The sequence below is a fragment of the Thermobia domestica genome, chromosome 18, assembly GCF_964235325.1.
Source record: "Thermobia domestica chromosome 18, izTheDome1.hap1.1, whole genome shotgun sequence".
Classification (NCBI taxonomy): Eukaryota; Metazoa; Arthropoda; class Insecta; order Zygentoma; family Lepismatidae; genus Thermobia; species Thermobia domestica.
Window position 1 is genome coordinate 18354330 of NC_137471.1, and position 11796 is coordinate 18366125.

Consider the following 11796-nt stretch of genomic DNA (forward strand, 5'->3'; position numbering starts at 1 on the left):
AATAATCAAGCAAAATAAAATGTTTACCTCAATAAGTCTTTTTTTTTTTTTACCCAAATTTTTGGTAACTTTCAAGCTGTTACCTTTGATGAGGGACGGAAATTTAACGAAAAATGAGATTCCACCTACTTGCATTCCTGTTGCTTTCATGATATTATTTTAAAATTCACTTTCACGTATATGTTAACTATACTGTTGTTTAGATAATTTTTCTTTGATACAGTACCACGTTTTTCTCAATATCTTTCTTTCCTATAATTTTCAACTTAAACATTTACAACAGGCTAAAAATATTTATATATATAAACTTGAGCACAAAACACCTACTATTTCTACGCATAAGATTTATTACGGTGTTGCTCCACCTAAAGTCAAACTCCAAGTGAACTGTGTGGTGGGCAAATACCGGTGTGCGTGGGTTTTCTCGGGGTTCTCTCGTTTCCTCCCACTTTCTTCATTCCACCATTTCACTCATCTCTCATCATCTCCTTTAGCCTAGCCGTCATAGTCGTGGGAAGTAAAACTCAAAAGACTTCCCAAATTCGAGCTATCTCCCTTTATAAGTTGAAAAAGTCCCACAAATATGTTAATAAATAACATATCTTTAAAAAAAAAAAAAAAAATCCTAGACTGTATTGATTCTTTAATCCCATTCTTTGTCTAACAGATCATCATCCTAATTTAATTCTGGATCCCTCATTGTAATAAAATATTATTCATAGGCAATTCTTTCAATTTATGAAGACCTGTTTTAAAGTATTTTTAACATTCTTTCTATACACTGTTCAGTTTCCATTAGAAGTCTTGATCAGCCTAACGCTTCCTTTAAATCTCTCAGTTGTTCTCTTGTTCTAACTAACCCGGATGCTGGATGTTGCACTCACAAAAGCTCTCTCTATTGACTTCTGTCCTTAGCTAACTGGATTCAGTTTATATTTTGTATTTCTATTTCTGTGAGATCTATCTTAATACTGTCCTCCCATATATAAATATTTTCAATCTCAATGAATTCAAAATTGTTCCTAAATCTATTAAAACAATTACAAAAAGATATTGTTGACAAATTACCAGTTTCATGATTTTTCCAGTATGTGGATGAAAATTCTAGTACATTTCCAGTATCAGTAGACACCCTGGATTGCGCTTCCAGTTAAAATTTTGAAAGCGTTTCTACTTTCTTCCATTCTTGCTACATGCTCTGCCCACCTGTGCCTTCTACACTTAATGACACTACCTGCAAACATACTGAAACTTTATGGAAAATACATCAAAGCAAAGTGCAATATAAACAACCCGTAAAGGACACGAACAATATAGCTACGTACAAATGTTCTAAAAGTCTGGAAATCTTAAATTTTACACTTGGAGAATCCACCACGGCGCTTCACAAATTAACGTTTACTAATCCACGAAATTCTTTATGATTAACTTACTTACTCAATACATGTTGTCATTCAAAAATTCAGTTTCCTCATATTTCCGGCATGGATTTGGAAGTGCATTTTGAAATTTGCCGCGTTGACACCTTATTGTTTTATTTAGTCGAATGAAAATTCTATAGAACTATTTCACTCAGTTGAAATAAAATTTTGTACAATTGAAGAATAGTGTTATTTAGCTCAGGAATATTAAAATTTCACGCTATTCATTTAGCAAATTTTCTTTCTTTAAAGCACTGTACAGGTAGACCTTTCCTGTTAAATATATATAACTATCCAAAATCTGGCACTCCTGAGGTAAAGAGGTTGCGGAAATTTGAGTGTCAATTGGTAGTGTGTGCACTCTCTTGAGCATTTTACTAAAACGTAAACACCATGATTTCTTCGTACGAACTGATTTCCTCCTATCAACACAAATTAACATTCATTACGTGTAATATTGAAGTCTTTATGATTTTCTTTAAATAAAGACAGAAATAACTGAAAACATCATAAGCGAAACAAAATGGTATTTAACTGCTGCTGCTTTTGAGCTTAACTTCCCGATCAGTAGCGAGGCTATGATAGACGTGGACTTACAGCCAGTGGTGGAAGTGAGAAGGCATGCGGTAGTATGCCATACCGCCTCTGGTTTTTCAGTAATCAAGACAATATTTAAATAGCCGGTATGTTGAGTCAAAATCATAATAAAACACACCGCCTCTGCTTTTTTTTTCTTCTCCACTGCGGACACTGCTTACAGCTTAACGTGGAATTCGAACCACATGAGCTATCGCCGGAAATCGAACCTGAGTCTCCCGCGCCAAATTATGACTCTTAGTTGTTGTAATATTAAATGTAAGTAAAAGAGGACTATATAAGAATATGAAAGACTATTTCTAGAAAGCAAATCACTTATTGTTACTACAGAATCCGGCAAAATATAATTAGTTAAATACGTTTTCGTATTAGTGATACTAGAGAGTAAAACAAATACATATGGGAAGCATAGCTACAATTTTCGGTTGTGAACTTTTATATATATATATATATATATATATATATATATATATATATATATATATATATATATATATATATATATATATATATATATATATATATTATTATTATTATTATTATTATTATTAGCGCCACACACAAAACGGGAAACTGCTACATATATGCTATTTTCACATCACCACTTACTCAACTTCACACCTCTCTTTTAGACAAAAGTGCATACCCGATCTTGTCATCAACAACTGCGGAACGAATGTCAAGCAGAATATGGCAATGGATGCAAAAGAAGATGTAAAATCCCCAACAACTTAGGCGAAGAAAAAACAGAGCTTCTAGCTCGAAACATCGACATAGAACTTTAAAAAAAGATAGAAGCATATATATGGAGCATGGTATTGTATGGATGTAAAGCGTGCACTCTACAAGAAGACAAAAGAAGGAAAATAAAAGCCTCCCAAATATGCTCCTATAGAAGAATGTTTAAAATTAGATTGGCAGAGAAGTTATCAAGCAAAAAAAAAAAAAAAAAAAAAAAAAAAAAAAAAAAAGTAGACGAAAGGAGTATACTAAGGAATTAGTCGAAAAGAAGGGAGGATAACTGAACACATTATAAACCAGGGAGGAATCATCTATTAGCTATAGAAAGAACGGCAGAAAGAGAAATACCCCGAGGAAAGCCACGACTGAAGCATGAGAACCGAATAACGTATGATGTATGGAAGAAATTAATATCCAATTTTGATTAAGTAAACTGACTCACAACAGGTAAGAATGCGTCAAATCTACCGAAAGATTGCTAACCTGAAGAAAAGTGTTTCACGCAAAAATCACATTCTACTAGCACCACACAAAACTGCATTCAAAATGGCCAATTCACTCCGAATTTACCGACGTAGATACCTCTATAACGCGACGATGCGCTCTTTTTGACTACTGTAGATCGATCATTTACAATCATCTTCGTACAATCACACCATACGTTTTTTCTACAATGTACCTGTAACTCTTTTATAATTTGCCAGTGATGAGTGAAGATTTGAAAGAAAGAAAGAGAGAAAAAAAACAGAACTTATTGTAGAAAATGTACATACCAAACTTCTATTTACGAGCCAAAGAGAACAAGTTAATATGTTAAAAGCTTCACCCAAAGAGTGCGCCGCGTGCACTTAGAAAGCTCCACTGAAATTATACCAAGTCTTAGAAACATTGTAAGAATAATGTTAGCTATTTGGATTACAACAGTCATCATAAAGCACCCCAGTAAAAAAGAAAAACAGTCCTTACGATAAATTCTCATCGTTGTTACTGCGTTCGCTTAAAAAAACCTACGTTGTTCGAAAAACTACATTTTAGACAAATCATCTTACCTGTAGAAATAATGGCTATGAGTTGATAAAGATTGTTTTTTTTCTGAAATTCCCTTTCTTTATATAATCAGAGCTTCTTCCCATTTCCAGTATCTAGACTTCAAGTAAACAAAGGTCGACATATTATTCATCTGTGCACACAACAACTAAATCATTGCACATCGTTTGGTCCTGAATGGCGCTTATGTAGTCGTTACCACCGCATTCATTGATCGGTGGTTAACACCTGCTGAATAACTCATAACTCTCCAACATTGTATTTCATTAATGAAAAATACGTTGAAACTCAATAAACTATAAATAAAATAAGAACTAACTGTACATCCAGAAAGAATCTTTCTTATTTTATACGTATAATTTTGACCCTCGCCAGGGTGTCCCTAAGTAGCTCCTCTTGATGCTATTTCTTTACTTGAGTGTTCATTCACGAAGAGGACATCTTTGAAACACCAAAACTAAGAATTTGAGGGTCGAACTTATATAGTTTTTCGCGAAACAAGGTTAGTGCTTACTTACTTTATTAATATGTATTCTACACTGTTCATTAGTAAATGTTAGAACTCAGTTCCTACCCTTATTCTAAACTGACTACTTATTCTTCTACGCACAAACACAGGGCAAGGTTCTAGAACACAGGTCCCCTTCTCATTTAGCTGTAATAAAGCAACGTGCCCTGCGAGGCTCTAACCCGCCCTCACTCGCTAAGGCTCGCTCGGCAATACTATGTCAATTAAATGTTAAACTTTGGTACAGAAAGGAACCAACCCAGCTAATAATCTATATACAGGGATCTGTGTTCTAGAACCTTCCCCAAACACAGGACCAAGTAGTGTGGAATGATTTAGTGCTTCTCGATACAAGTGAATAATACGCGGGCGTTTATTTACGTTAAGCCTAAACACAGGAAATGGGAAGACAATTCAGGATATAACGTAAGAAAACCTAAGAGTCATTTTCTATCAACTTTCAGCCATCATTTCTGCAAGTTTAAAGAAAAAAGTGAAAAGTAGTCCTTGGAGCATTTATTTTTCTTTTATGTACTGACGGCGACAAGAATTTATTATAAAAAAAAGCTGTTTGTTAATTATTTTCTATCCCGGATGCTTTCGGTGAGTGTTGGCTTATTATTATTCGACATATGTATCCTATTGTTTTAATGAAGTAGTTGTTCATGTATTTAAAATATGTGCTTTTACAATAAGTACCTATAGCACTTTAGATACCACAAGTGTATGAATGTACATAATTCATAGGTACACCCATATTCTCTAATTTGGGGCGCGGTCGAAAAATCGCGGTACAGTAAAGACGAAGTGAACAGAAAAGGTGTGGGGAAGATCTGTTCTACATTAAATTATCGAGTTTCCTATGGTAAATATTAACTTTATGGCTATATACTTGAGTAGACAAAACGAGTTTGATTCAGTTTTCCTATTAAATTAGGGCCTGAATTCTTCAAACATCTAATTCGTCATGACGAAATTAAAAAAAAAAAAAAAAAGTCTCGCGTTTCTCCGATATACCGTTTATGGTATGAAAAACCTTACACTGCCAACTACGGATTCCAGTGAAATTAATTCTCGGCTGCTTAACTGACCAAGAATAATGTCTACGACATGTCATTAGTTAGATGGTTTAGAGTTCAGTGTCTCTTTCTGCACAAAGTTTATATAAGACGTGGATCTACAGACTAACGTGGAAATCCGAACCATATGAACTCCCACCGGGAATCTAATCCGGGTCTTCTGCGTCTACACTAACCATATATCCACGAAGGATCACTCGACATGTTCCTGTCCACTTAACATCAGGTATGTACTAGATATTTTGAATATTCTTCGCCGGTAGTTTATTAGGCTTATTCCATTTTATGATAAAAATTACCCACGTACTAAATTATTTAAATTCCGGTGGTACTACTGAAATCAATACAGAAATATATTGCAGATTAGTAAATTAGAATATAATGTTCGTTACGTACTATTAGCAACAGCTCACATGGCGACCAAGAATGAAAACAGGAGCGCCTCTCGAAATTATTTCCTGTACTAAATACATTGACGCTGGACTGTTTAGCCATATCATTCAGCAAGACCCGGTTTGCGCACGAAGGAATTAAATGAAAATAAATGTTTTAAAAATGCTTAAGTTAAGGAAAGGTACCTCTGTCGAGTGTGATCTTTGGTTCAAGCCCAGCTTCCACCAAGAGGACTTAGTGGTTTTTGTGGTGGACAAGCACAAAAGTGTGCGTGAGATTTCTCGGGGTTCTTCTGTTTCCTCTCGCCTTCGTCATTCCATCATCACTCACCTCATCATCGCCATTTTCCTTAGCATCTATGCATAATAATGGAATCTTACACTAATTAAAAAAAAGTTTCCAACACTGAAAAGCACACTAACTAGCCTAAAAGTAATATTAAATATTGAAATTAGTCTCCAAACTCCTCTCATTAGTGATTTGTCTAGAGTTCTACCCAGGGGTGCCCACAAAGGGGGGCTATGACGCAAACTGCGTCATTGAAATATTTGGGGGGGGGTAAAAATCTATACAAATATGTTTGAGGGGGTGTAAAAATTAATCGAAAAAATTTTCTTCATGGAAGAAAACCTATGGATAGACAATTGGGGGGTGCGTCATGGACATAAGGGGGGGGGGGACACCACTGGTTCTACCTACCTACAAAGAATAATTTTAGAATTATAAAGCAAAAGATCCTACTGATATTCATTATGAGAAAGTAAGTTATGATGAAAGAAGTATAAAATCAAATTATATAGCACTATGTTTAGTTGAAGGAGTCCAGAAGTAAGTAAAAATATAGAAGATCTACAAGAGAAATGAATGGGAGTGATGGAGTTGTAATTGATTTCTGCGTATCGTACTACATGTTGTACAAATGAGAAATGCAAAATCCTGTAGAGACTATATGTACTTTCCAGAAGCGCACGTAAGGAAATATGAATACAAATATGCAAGCAGCTAACCCTAACGTAACCTAACCTAGTATTAACAGAAATAAGCGAAATTTCATTGTATTTTCGAAAATAAGTCTGGACCCCACTAACTAAACTTAGGCCATATATACAAGGGCGCCTACGTTGTGGTTTCCTAGGAGGGGCAAGTATAAGCGACGTTTCAAAAATAGTTTCAAATTTTGCTGTAACTAATGTAAACATTCTATTGGATTTTCGATATTCTGAAGTACAATTTCCTCTAGGGGGGGGCGAGCGCCCCACCTTTTCCCCCTGATGGGCGCCCTTGCATATATACCAACTTTTAAAATGATCCGCTGTGCAACGCAATGCAAAAATTTTACAATTTTTGAAAAATAGTACCACATTCGACACGTACGTATTTTACTTTGGTACTTTACAGTTTGAGATACTTAAAAAGAAATACATACTAAGACCATCAATTAATTATCTTTCTCTTGTCCAATTATTGTTTGAATTCTGAGGATCATTGTGAACGATTACTTTTGCATGTTGGAAGAACAATAATGTACCGCTACTGATGAATTGTCACGTGTGACAAACGCCTTAAAAGAATCAACATAAATATCACAAAACTCCCAATTTCGTTCCTATTTCAACATCACCATAATATCTCCCCCAAATCCACCGACGGGCCCCGATTCGATGCTGTGACATATAGTGAGCTGTTGTAAACAATTACTGGGAACCTAACCTAATCACTATCAAGTTATTTGGGGGAGAAACTAAATACCACCCGTGGGAAAAAAAAAACTGAAACCAGTTTAAAAAAATAATACCAATTAAATTCTATTCCGTATTTTTCTTCAAATCAAATACAATTTTAAATGTGATCATTTTCAGCCGTGTTCTAGTCTTAATTCCACGTACTCGTTTGCAAAATACAATCCAAATGGATAGTTTTGGAACTGGGGGGCAAATACAAAGTTAACCTAATCCAACCGAAAGTAACCTAACTTAACCTAATCTAATTTAACCCAACCTGAACCTACAAAAAAATACAGAAAACATACCAAGAAAGTAGGAAATTTTAACTCAAAAAATTCTGGCCCCCCATATCCAAAAATATGCCGAATCGACACCAATATTTGAGAAAGAAGATCAAAATTAGTTGAAAAAGAGGTTAATTTTGCAGATTCATGAGGAGTCCCACCGAACCCTATCTGCTACATTATTTGGTTAGAGCATCTTGCAATAAAAGATCTAACTTTAATACAAATAAAGTCTGGCAAATTTTTGTTAAGATTAACAACTCTTTCGTACAGGGTTACAGTGACTAACATAAAAATATGTCTTAAAAGCGAACTTTCTGCATTTAGCGAGATGATGGCAACAGGATTTGTTGTTTAAATAATACTAGGAAAGTAATCATCAGAATAGAAATCCAAGGGCACATAAAAAAAAAAGGTCAGCGGTTGCTAATCTCTTCACACAGCATTTACCTATCGGTCTATCTGCATCATGTTTCGTTACAGTGCAAGGTAACATTTACAAATAAGTAACATCCTTATGACGCACCTTAAATACAATCGAATATTAATTTCATCTGGCTACTCTACTTTCAAGAAAATTAATTCGCTTTCTACCTTGATGTGCTAATTAGTACTTACTAAAAGAGTTAATGTGATACATGCACAGGTAAGGTATAGATTATTTACCAGGTTAATAAATACAGTACCGTAAGCATTTAAAAAATAGTCATTATTACACTACTTTTGACTTACCTTTTAAGTAAATATTCATCTGGACTTTGCTTCATACTAAATAGCAACAGTTATTACAAAAACTTACAACAGAACATGCGAATAATGCCTACGATATGTTATCACTATTCACTTCTATATAGGAAGACCGATTGACAAGTCCTTACGATGTTGCCTCCCAAAAGTCAACTTCAAAACGTTTCACAATAACATCACATCGTATACTTCACTAAATGTCTCACAAACTATAATACAATACAAACAAAATTACGACGACAGCATTTTCAGATCTTTTTTTCTGTACTTCATCTATATTTCTGGAATTAAGACCGATTAGTGTACTCCGCGACGAGGACATCTAGACAACGATATTTGGCCATGTTATTTTGACGTGCATTAAGCATCACATTGCATAGAAAAATGTCTGTATCTCGTTCATACTTCTCACTTTGCTTTGCCATTCTTCCCTCATAGTAAGCTATAAACATTTGTTTCACAATTTCTCTCACTTCAGTTCACCTTTCCATTCCATCTCACTCAAACACCCCAATACGTCCACCAGACTCACTTACCTTCGTCAGCAGGCTAACCAGTCAAAGTTCACACCGTTGCCACATTGCTTGTCAACTTTCTCTACTTCCGTCTTGTCGTTCATCTGGTCAATATATTTACCTTATTATAATTGTTTTGGTTCGTATCTCCTTTCATATAGTAAAATATATCCATTCAACGGAAAATAGTTCATACTTAAGCCTCACATTTACGCCATTACACAAACAACATGAAACGTGACAATAAATGTATGTGGACCTGTGACAACACTGTGAGAAACTTACTGTAGATCTCTGGCTCAATGGCGAGTTCGATTTAAGCGCCTCTCTGTGGTAATTTGTGCAATCTGTATAAGATCAATCTTGACACCACCTTCAAGAATTTCTTTCTCATAGGCGACGAGACTATTGCTCTCAGTATGCGTTTGTTATGTAAACAATCGTGTTATATTTATGATTACATGCACCTTAAGCCACGAGGTCATAACCTCTTTACTCATGAGACCTCAAACACAGTTTGCGTCACTCACCAATTACTCCCCTCTGGCAGGAGAGCTCAAATACCGTAGTCCAGTCCAACACATTCGGATCGGAGACAAAACAAAATTCTCATATATTTGTTTTAAAAATAGAGGAGCTGCCGTGAAATATATAGTAACGTGTTTGTTACTTTTCCTATAAAGAAAGTGATTAATTTGCTGTTTATATCACTCGCTGATTTTGTATTTTTATAAGTCTCATCTTTCTTTACAAGTAACATTATTATTATTATTATTATTATTATTATTATTATTATTATTATTATTATTATTATTATTATTATTATTATTATTATTATTATTATTATTAAATCTCATCATTAATAATTCATAAATGTTTTCTTTTATGGACAATTTATCGCATACGAGTCTTAATATTATTTTTCAAAAGAAAAGTAAAAATAAATTTAGAAAAAAAAACTATTCTCTCTCATTCCTTGAATAATAAGGTGGATATCGTGAATAATTAATCGGGAACTTTTCTCTTTTTAAATTTCTCCCTTTTTTTAGAAACAAAAATCGCAGACCAAAATGATTCAGACATCGAGACTTATACTCGAAAAATCAGGGCTCGGTCTATAGACCCAACAATTTCACTGATTTCTCAGTCTCTTTTTTTTTCTTTAAATCAAATAACAGATTAAGGTAAGTGTAAAGACATAACTATCACTAACAGATGGGAGTATGTATCCTCTATATTTCCCATGTATTTTGTAGAGAGTGACAATATTCTCGAAAATTGGTCCAACACCGTCCAAAGTTAGAATGAATCAATAATTAGAGAATAATCTGTGTACTTTTTTATTATATTTTTAATTGTTGTACAGAGCGCTTGATTTTACTTTCAGAAACACGCAGCGTTGGATTTCCAACTAGCCGAACTACGGCCACGAAAGAAAAATAATCAACATTTGAAACAATTCATTTTTTTTAATTATTATTCTAATATTTGTATATACAGTGTGTTTCAAAATAACACCGACAACGTTTATGGTGTTATTCCTGACACGAAGATAAGGCAAAAAGTATAGATCAACCTGGTTGCTTCCTTTCAGCGCTATGAGAAGCCAAAAATTTGTCGGAAAAATGCAAAAACAGGCATAACTCTAGGGATGCACGCGAGACAAGATTTGAGGCTGCCTCGTCTCGAAAATGTGCTGTAAAAGTGATGTCTCGAATCGAAAAACATATATTTTTCTATTGGAAGAGCTGTGTCTCGACTCGAATTTTCTCAGGAAAATTCTGTCTCGATTCGACTCGTGCGCATCCCTACATAACTCCAGAACTAAATGTCGGATCGAAGTCAGTTTAAAGAGAATATGCATTACTTCTAGGGATCCGCAAGAGACGAGTCGAGACAGGATTTTCCTAACAAAATTCGAGTCGAGACACGGCTCTTCCAATAGAGAAATATACTTTTTTAGAGTCGAGACATCACTTTTACAGCACATTTTCGAGACGATACAGACACAAATCTTGTCTTGTGCACATCCCTAATTACTTCTAGTCGTAGATCTTATTGTTGTACAATTGGATCGGGCAGTGGTACAGGGGCGGGGCAAGGATCACCTCCAAAGAAACGGGAATTTCTGAAGTATATTAATCAAAAGTTGAATGAGGAAAAATAATAAAATCAAATATATTTCAACGAACAAAAATCATAGAATATCGTTCCAGTTTGAAGAACATTGTTAGAATTCGAAAGGAGAGAGACAATATTCGATTGATATGCTTTATTTGAGTAGAGAATAAACTCTCAGAGAAATAACTGAAATGAAACAAAATCTTTAACGTGTCGAGGTTGTCTTTTAGACTAATGGATAAAAAAAAATGAAAGTTAGGCTTAATTATTGCGAAGGAATATGTGGAATGAAAATCAAGGAGAAAACGGGAAATCCTAATAAAACACAGTAGCCCGTATTCAGGGGGTATAGGTGGCCGGTCTCTCCCCTTAAATTTTTACTGCCACCCCCTAAAATTTTCACGGCATGCTTGGAAATGAACTATAATATGGTGATGAACTATAATATGGTTGGGTCGGGCCCCCCTAACTTCAGCCGCCGCCCCTTCCCCCTACATTTTTGGGCTGGCTACCAGTCTGACTCCCAGATACGATGTTGTCCTCAATAATGATCTAGAAAGGAACGTGAGACGCCTTGTACCAGAAGTGACCGTTCTATCGCTGGGACATCGTGTCTCAC

The 11796-nt window shown here is 34.9% G+C and overlaps 1 protein-coding gene across 14 annotated transcripts in view; it reads right to left on the bottom strand.

The window, feature by feature from the left end:
• The window catches only part of Spn (protein phosphatase 1 regulatory subunit spinophilin), a 304267-nt gene extending 294756 nt beyond the window's left edge, over positions 1-9511 (bottom strand). For 8 of the 14 annotated variants that reach the window (XM_081746437.1, XM_081746427.1, XM_081746434.1 and 5 more), the window contains exon 1: positions 8527-9170. The gene's annotated coding sequence lies outside the window, so the exon portion shown is untranslated. Of the gene's footprint in view, positions 1-8526 lie in introns of all 14 variants that reach the window. The other 6 variants (XM_081746431.1, XM_081746430.1, XM_081746429.1 and 3 more) reach the window with 4 other exon arrangements.
• Positions 9512-11796: the final 2285 nt, after the last annotated feature.